This window comes from Petaurus breviceps, unplaced genomic scaffold, assembly GCF_028583685.1.
Source record: "Petaurus breviceps papuanus isolate PSGF00001 unplaced genomic scaffold, PetGlider_PUasm1.0 189, whole genome shotgun sequence".
NCBI lineage: Eukaryota > Metazoa > Chordata > Mammalia > Diprotodontia > Petauridae > Petaurus > Petaurus breviceps.
In genome coordinates, this window is record NW_027185809.1 from 6107694 (window position 1) to 6116584 (window position 8891).

Consider the following 8891-nt stretch of genomic DNA (forward strand, 5'->3'; position numbering starts at 1 on the left):
GGGGCACACTGCAGAAGGAATTGGCAAATCACTCTACTCTCTTTGCCAAGAAAACTCTGTGGACTTTCCATGGGATAATACAGAGTCAGACATGTAGCAGCAAGCACCCCAGTGTCCCCAGGGTGGCTGCCAACACAGGTTCTTAGATCTGCTTTTCTAAGGAAAGCAACTCAAAATGGGCTAACAATTTTGCTTTAATCAATCAAACATCATTTTCAAGGGGAAGAGTCAGCACCCCAAACTTCAGAGTATACAGACAGAAGTTACAAGAAGACTGAGAAACATTTCAAGCAGACAGGCCTCCAACTGTCTGACCATCCATACCTAGTCACAGTTATCAGAGAGATATGTGGGGTACAGAGATCCTAACCCAAACTGACTACTCGGAGACCTCTCAAAGTGAAGGTAGAAAGTTTTATTAGAATCTTGTGAGAAACGGGTGGTCCAGTCTCTGGTACTGCATAGAGAGAGAGGAGGCCACCCCACAGAAGCAGAAGCCAGGTTAAATAGACAAGGATTACCCACCCCTCCCAAAATATCCCTCTATGCAAAGCATTTGATTTTGATTGGCTCTTGTGGTTACTTTTCCCTTATATGGCAGGTGAGTTTATAGTGGGTGAACCAAGGATGAAGTAATTTCTATGAGGTAATTCCTACAGGGGAGGGGAGTGAGTGAGTGAGGGTGAGGTCATTTTTTATGAAGTAATTCCGAGGCCTAAGGCTTCAACTACTCTAGTAAATTATTCCTTTCCACACAATCCCTCCTCTTCTGTAATATACTATGGTTTCTCATTGGAAATTTCTCGACATCCTTTCACATTCTCTCTCCTCAAACAACTGAAGCATATTTTCGCAGTATTTGTCCACATCATGATTCCCTTCTGGTTCATCTCTGGTAGCAGGCACAGTAAGTATTGGTTCCCAACCTTGTCCTTTTAAAACCATCAATCTAACTCCTTCCATGGTCTTAGTTTCTAACTTGATCATTTTGGCAAGAGCAGTTTGTACTACAGTAGTGATTAATTTGATCATACATGGGAGCATACAGGAATCAATATAATTGCACTAATTGCCACTAGTAGGAACCACAAAGCCTGTTTCCACCAACTGCCTCCAAGCCAGGACCACCAAAATGTATTAAAAGGAGATTTCCAAATTGGTGTGGAGGCATGTGCTAACCTCCGTGTGTCTTGTGTAGTTTCCTTTACTACAATTCCATTCTTGTTGATTCCCATGCAGCAATTGGATAAGTTGAGTTTTCCACATAGCCCTCCTTCTTCAGCTAAGAGATAATCCAATGCCAGCTGGCGTTGTAGTGCCGCTTCCAGGGTCAGCTAGTAAATCCAAAGCTTTGGCAGTTTGGTTAATAATGATTTCTATCACCGCTTGGAGTCTAATTATTCTATTCCATAGGTACACTGGCGTTCTATAACCCCAACTCCCATCTTAAGCCCAAGTTGCTGGTCCACAGATCTTAATGATTCTCTCAGGGGGCCATGAATCCCCCCATCCATTAGCATCTCCGGACCAGGTGAGGTGAGGGAAGTGTCTATACTTCTTTTAGACCTATTCAGGTTGTCATACAGTGGAATACTTAAGTGACTTTCCATCTGGTTTGGAAGAAAGAAGAATTTTGGTCTAATTAGTCTAATATAACAACTCCCTGTCCAATTAGCTGGAAGGTGGGTGTAAGCTGTTAACCCACAAAACCAGTAGTGCCCCCATAGGGCTGGTCGCTTATGCCAAAAGATACAGGAGCTATTTGGTGTGGCGGGGTAATATTGCATGTCTTGGTCCCCTAAGGGACCACCTACATACCTTATTCTAGGGTTTGAAACATACTGAGCCCTCCATAACTGTCTAGACTTCTTCCAGACACAACTCTTAATGTATTTTTCAAAGCTTCATTTGTCTTACTCCAAAAAGTTTCAAAGTTCCCAGACCAAGTAGCATTGCACTATCTCCAATTAAAGAATACCTCACTCTTTATCCCTGTTGCATTGTGTGCTTTACACCATGCTATTCTATTCTCTCCATAGCAGTTGCCTCTTGGGTTACCCCCTACCAGCATATATGCTTGTTCAGTCATTTCGTCATCGGTACAGCGTACCCACCTACCATTATTGCATTTAACATGGGTTCTGTTCCACCTCCCTCGGTAACTGTTACAATCATGAGTCTGATGCTCTATTTTTCTATTATAGGAATATTCACAGCTACTGGCCCCCAATCATGTTCCTGGTCCTGTTTGATTTAGACAGTACTTCCCAGGAATTACATCTGCTAGTGATCACTGATGTACCTCCCAATCCGGCCAGAACCCGGTACCATCATATATTGTTACTTTATTATTCAGAATCCATGCTGGATACAAAGGAACAGGAACCCAAGGCCATTGTGCTAGCTTCTCGGGCCCCCCAACATATCCAGCAATTAGTTAGATTGAAAACACTGGCTATGGTTTGTATCAGGGTTTGAAAAGTATTTGCTTCCCACCGGGATTAGGAACCAGCCTAGGGGAAAATAAGGGAAAGAGAATTAGCAAAATCCAGCTCTGGATTGACATTATCTCCATGGCCCCTCTGGGTCACAGAGGGTAATCTTAGGGAGTCTGTATTATTTGATGCAGGAGGGTGGTCCAGCAAAAGATCTTATCCAAGACTCCAAAAAGTACAATCCCAATTATAGTTCCCCAAATCAACACACACACTACAATTTTACATAAGATATTCATCAAGCTTCCCTATGAACCCACCTCAGTCCAACTCAAAGGTCGTTTGTGGGTTCAGGATCTACTGTCCATTCTTCAGGAGGGGAAACTGGTCCTTTTACCCGAGTGTGATGAGTCCAGCCACGTTCTTGTGTCCTTACAGCAGTGTCTGATGTCAGGAGGACTTGGTAGGGTCCTTCCCAGGTTGGAGTCAATTTTTCTTCTTTTCAAGTTCAAATCAGCATCCAGTTTCCAGGCTGATACTTGTGCACAGCGAATCCTAAAAGAGGGGTCTGAGCAATAAGTCCTTTTAGTTGCAGTTCATGTAAATGTTTAACAAGTTGCAAAACATTTTCTAATAAATAAATCTTTAATATCCAATATAGGATCTATACCTTTTTCTCCTCTCCCTCCGGGATATGGATGCCTGTATAACAACTCATAAGGTGATAATCCTATATCCCTTTGAGGTTTAGTCCTAATTCTTAGTAGAGCAAGGGGAAGACATTTGGTCCACAGCAACCCAGTTTCTAAAGTCAATTTAGTCAACTGTTGTTTTATTTCTTGATTCATTCTTTCTACCTTGCCTGAGGAGGGAGGGTGCCAAGGGGTGTGGAATTCCCAAGAGATCTCCAGAGCCTGCATCAGACCCTGGAGAACTTTTGCTGTAAAATGGGTGCCCTGATCTGAATCAATTCGTTCCACCATCCCATACCTAGGGATTATGTTTAACAATAGAATTTTGCTCACTACTGGGGCAGTTGCCCCAGACAAGGGAAAAGCCTCAACCCATGAAGTCAGGTGGTCCACTATGACCAATAGGTATTTTTTTTTTTAAGCAATCGGGGTTAAGTAACTTGCTCAAGGTTACACGGCCAGTTATTTCTGGGTGTGGTGCTGAGTGTCTGAGCCCGGGATTCGATCTCCAGGTCATCCCAACACTGGAGCCGGTGTTCTTACTCGCTGTGCTACCTGGCTGCCCAAATAATAGGTATTTGAGGTAGCCCACTGGAGGCAATTCTGTAAAGTTCACCTGTATACTCTGGAATGGTCTCAATCCTGGGGGCCTTCCTTCAGCTTGGACACAGTGCAAGGCAGCCTTATTTGTCCTTTGACATATCAGGCATCCCTCCACCAATTGTCGAGCCAATTGTAGAGCCCAGGAGTCACAAAGGTAGTAAGCACAGCATCACATAAGTTTTGGACATCCCAATGACTGCCTTGATGCAGATAACATAAAATTTGCCTCATACCTGCTTTGGTCAGTACCTCTCTGCCATCTGGAAGAAACCGTCGTCCTTTGTCATCTTCTTGGGCACCCAAATCATGGGCCTTTAATTTCTCCTCCTTGGTAAAGGATAGGAAAGGTGGATTGGGTGGCAGAGCAGGGATTAATACCATTCCTTCATTACCTTCTCCATCCCCTTCACACCCTGCCCTCCTTGCTTCTTCATCTGCAAGTCGGTTACTCCTAATCTCAAATGTGTTCCCCACCTGATGCCCTTTTACATGTACAATAGCAATAGTCTTGGGTAATGTTAGGTTTTGTAGTACTTCCATCAGGAGGGTTGTATAAGCCAATTCCTTTCCTTTACTATTAATCATTCCCCTTTCCTCCCATATTTTCCCAAATATATGTGCCACCCCCCCAAACATATTTAGAATATGTATAAATTGACCCTTCCTTATTATTTAGCAGCTTCAAAGCTTGATTCAGAGCATACAATTCACAGGTTTGTGCTGACCATGCCCTGGGGAGACTTCCAGCTTGGAGTTACTGTTTCCATCAACTATTGCATATCCATTCAGTCTCTTTCCTCCCGAAACTCTATAAACCAGTTCACCCCTTCCAACAATGGTGGTTCATGCAGATCCCCTCGGACTTTAGTTTGGTATTCTATTAGGTCTAAAGAATCATGCTCACCAACTATATGTTCCCCTATGGGGGCAAAGAGGAATTTGGCTGGATTTAAATTGTGATCTTGGGCTAGGACTAAACCGTATTTTTCCAGGAGTATGGTTTCATACTTCAGAATTCGTGAATCGGTTAGCCATCTACCTGCTCTCTGGTTGAGGATAGTTCTTACTTGGTGGGGCACACTGACTATCAGGGAGCTCCCAAATATGATTCTTTGGCTCTCTTCTACCAGCAGGGTCGTGGCAGCTAATACAAGTGGGCCAGCCCCTGGCCACTGGATCTAACATTTTTGATAAGAATGCCACATGGTGTCGCTGTCCTCCCCTGATTTGAGCTAATACTCCCAGTGCTATACCTTTGTCTGCGTTCACAGATAAATGAAAAGGCTTGTCCGTAGAGGGCAATATTAAAACAGGAGCAGAGATCAATACCCTTTTTAGCTGGTTAAAGTTCTCCTTGCTCTCTTGGTCTCAGTCTATTTCTTCTAACCTTTCTTCTACTAAATGCTTATATAAATGTTTTGTCAGAGCTGCATAAGACTCTATCCAGCTTCTACAATATCCTACCAACCCCCCAAATTTTTTGAGCTCTTTGTTTTGGGCCTCTCTGTCTGTATAATTCCTTCTATCCTTGCCGGATCTAACTTCTTCTGCCCTTTACTAATCAAATGTCCTAAATACTTCACTTCTCTTTCCACAAACTGTAGCTTACCCTATGATACCTGGAAACCCTGGTTTCCTAAAAAGTTCAAGAATTGTATTGTAGCAGTATTAACAATTTCTCTTATTTTCCCTGTTATGAGCAAGTCATCTACATACTGAAAAACCATTGTCCCGGTGGGAGCTTTAAAACTTTCTAATGTTTGTTCTAAAACCTGGCCAAATAAGTTTGGGGATTCACCGGTATTGTTCCTTCCTGCCAGTGTCTGGGTCTTCCCATTCAAAAGCAAATATATCTCTACTTCACTCATCCAGTGGGCAGCTCCAAAAGGTGTCCTTCAAGTCTACCACAGTAAACCATGAGCTGCCCTCTGGGATTTTTCCCAGGATGGTATAAGGGTCAGGCACCACTGGATGAGAAGGTAGGACTATCTTTTTGATTTCCCTCAAATCCTGAAGCATCCTGTATTTCCCATCCTTCTTTTTAGCGGGGAGGATTGGTGTGTTAAAAGGGGATATACAAGCTTCAATAAATCCCATTGACAACAAACTCTCAATTACCCATCTGCCCTCTAATGAAACAGGGTACTGTTTTACTCTAACCACCCTAGATGGATCTTTTAGCTTTATCCTAATTGGGGTAATATCTGACTTCCCTGGATTTGTAGGTCTTGCCCAAACCTGGGAGTCTATTTGCTCTTTGACTTCCTCCCTCAATACACATACTCTGACAGGAACTATGAAAGATCCATATGGCATCAAGCTGATATTGACTTTGGTTATGAGATCCCTTCCCAGGATATTCACTCCAGCCTTTGGGACTAAAAGCAAGCATTCATGGGTCCTCATATTTTGGAATTCTAATTCCAGCTGTTCAATCATCAGAACATTTACCCCAGTAATAAGTAAAGTTCCTGAAGAGAGAGTTGCTCCCTGAGGCAAACAGATTACCAGAGTACAAGCTGCCCCAGAATCCACTAAAAATACCATGTCCTCATGTTTTGGCCCCACCCTTAAATTTATCAAGGGCTCTGGGTGGGATTTTTCAAAGAACCCCTGACCTCCCTAATCCTCAAGTTCCACAAGGGAGCAAACTTGCTGATCTACCTTTCCCTGGGGACAATTTTGGGAGAGATGTCCTGTCCTTCCACAAGTCCAGCAGGTTAATGGGCCTTGTGGTCTCTGTCCCTCTTCAACTCCCAGGGAGGGTCCTGCTTTCCCTTTACCTTGTCGAAGCCCCTTACTTGCCCTGTCAGGATTCCACCCTCTCCTGCGACCTTGAGCAACAGCCAGGTTTGTGTCCTGCATAGACAGTCTAAACCGACATTTTAGTCCTGTGATGCTCCTTCTTATCTCTCTGCTTCTCTTTTTCTTATATACACTTTTGTAGCCTCTTCCAATAGGCCCCCTAAGGGCCTGCGATTCCATCTTTCCAATTTCTGCAGCTTCTTGTTAACGTCTGGCCATGAGTCGGAAACAAAATGTAACTTCAATGTACTCCCTGTTTCTGGATCCTCAGGATCCATTCCTGAATATTTCTGAATCCCTTTCTTCAATTGTTCTAGAAATTTTGAAGGATATTCATCCTTCTCTTGCATAATTTCTAATGCTTTATTGATATTCTGCCTCTTCGGAAATGAGTTTTTAATTCCAGCGATGATTAGCTCCCTTAAGTCTTGCATGTTCTGTCTATGGAGAGGATTGTTATTATCTCACCCTGGATTTGCAAGGGAGAACTTTTGTTCTGCCTTCATCACCCCATCTGCTGGTGGATTACGCCTTTCCCAGTCCTCCATGGCTGCCCTTCTAATGTAATGGCCACCCTCTCTTCCTGGGTAAACAACATGCTTAATATGTGTAGGACCTCACTCCATATATAAACATTAGGTCCCCAAAACTGATCTAACTGCTTAGAGGCCCCCGCAGAGTCCTCCATGATGGATTTCAAATCCTTTTTAAAGCCCCTGATTTCAGTTCCAGTTAATGGAACATTAACAAACGCAACTCCCCCTAGTTGGACCTCCCTTAGAGGGTAGATCTTATCCTTTCCAATTTGAGGTTCTGTAAGGGGAAGGTTTTCTACATCCTTCCGTAGCGGTTCCAATTCTTTCCTTAAATATCTATGCTCTCCCCTTCTGCTGTCGCAGAGGCTCCCTCTAGATCGATAAGGTGGGGCTCATCTGGTCCAAGCTGCTTCACAAGGGGTGCCTGGGGCACTTCCACCTCTGGAGGTGGGGATGGCAGAGCACAGGGAGGTGGGATGACAAGCAAAAGATCCCAGGGGTGAAGTGGGACCTCTGGTTCTGTCTCCTTCTTTGCCTCTTTTGTTTGACTCAAAATCAAAGGAGTCCCATTCCCTACAACCCCTGGAAGCCAAGGACTTGCATAAGCAGCTTCTTCTGGGTTGAAGGGTTTTTTTTCCATTTACATGTAAATTTAGTTGTTGGCATATCCAATCCTCGGCAGAGCCATACTTTGGCCACAGTATTCCTCCGTCTATTTTTTGGTCAGCCCATACAAAACAACAACATTTTATCATTTTCTTCTTCTCTTTTCCCTTATATTTTGGTAACTCATTCCAATTTTGTAACCTGTTCCCCAAGGGACTATTAGCCGGCACTTCCTGACATTGCACTGAATTTCGGGGCTTGGACTGCGCTTTCCCCATAATTTGATGATGACCGCCCTTAGACTCCTCTGTATTCCGAATTGTCTCAACAGGGGTCACCCACCTGCCAGCAGTCATCCAATAGCGTTCTAGAAGAGTCATTTCCCCTGGGGTGGTTTGCAGTCCATTATGCCATTAATTCACATGAGAGGCTCTTCCCCTCGGGTCTCCCTCGACCCAGCCACTTGACCCCCAGACTCTTGAGTGCTTACCTTTCTTTGGGCTACACGCATGTAGGTTCTCCTGACTGCGAGCTCAATCCCAACCTCTGTACACAGAGCTTAGGATCCGTTACTTTCGTCTTCTCCTTCACTGAGTTTCTCCACTTTGGCCACTTTGCTCGGCAGAGAGGAGAAACACCCCCCTACTCCAGAGACCACAGGAACAAAATGTCCCATGAGTGCATGCCTCCAAATAGGGCTGGCTTTTGTTCCCCACTGAGTCACATGATCCCGGATGAGCCCCCAAAGCTGTGTGGGGGTACGGAGACCCTAACCCAAACTGACTACTTGGAGACCTCTCAAAGTGAAGGTAGAAAGTTTTATTAGAATCTTACGAGAAACGGGTGGTCCAGTCTCTGGTACTGCATAGAGAGAGAGGAGGCCACCCCACAGAAGCAGAAGCCAGGTTAAATAGACAAGGATTACCCACCCCTCCCAACCTATCCCTCTATGCAAAGCATTTGATTTTGATTGACTCTTGTGGTTACTTTCCCCTTATATGGCAGGTAAGTTTATAGAGGGTGAACCAAGGATGAAGTAATTTCTATGAGGTAATTCCTACAGGAGAGGGGAGTGAGTGAGGATGAGGTAATTTCCTATGAGGTAATTCCAAGGCCTAAGGCTTCAACTACTCTAGTAAATAGTCTCTGAGAAACCACATTGTATTCCTTTCCATACAGAGGGAAGCATCAACATCTGGGTTTTCAAAGAGGGG

At 44.2% G+C, this 8891-nt stretch overlaps 1 long non-coding RNA gene across 3 annotated transcripts; it reads right to left on the reverse strand.

The window, feature by feature from the left end:
• Positions 1-225: 225 nt before the first annotated feature.
• On the reverse strand, positions 226-8587 carry LOC138164225 (uncharacterized). 3 transcript variants are annotated; one of them, XR_011169013.1, is made up of 4 exons: positions 8168-8587; positions 3964-4057; positions 2756-3003; positions 226-1610 (listed from the first exon to the last, which is right to left on the reverse strand). It is a non-coding gene; the product is annotated as an uncharacterized lncRNA (long non-coding RNA). The 3 variants fall into 3 exon arrangements; XR_011169012.1 differs by having other exon boundaries at positions 226-2513; XR_011169011.1 differs by having other exon boundaries at positions 226-3003.
• Positions 8588-8891: the final 304 nt, after the last annotated feature.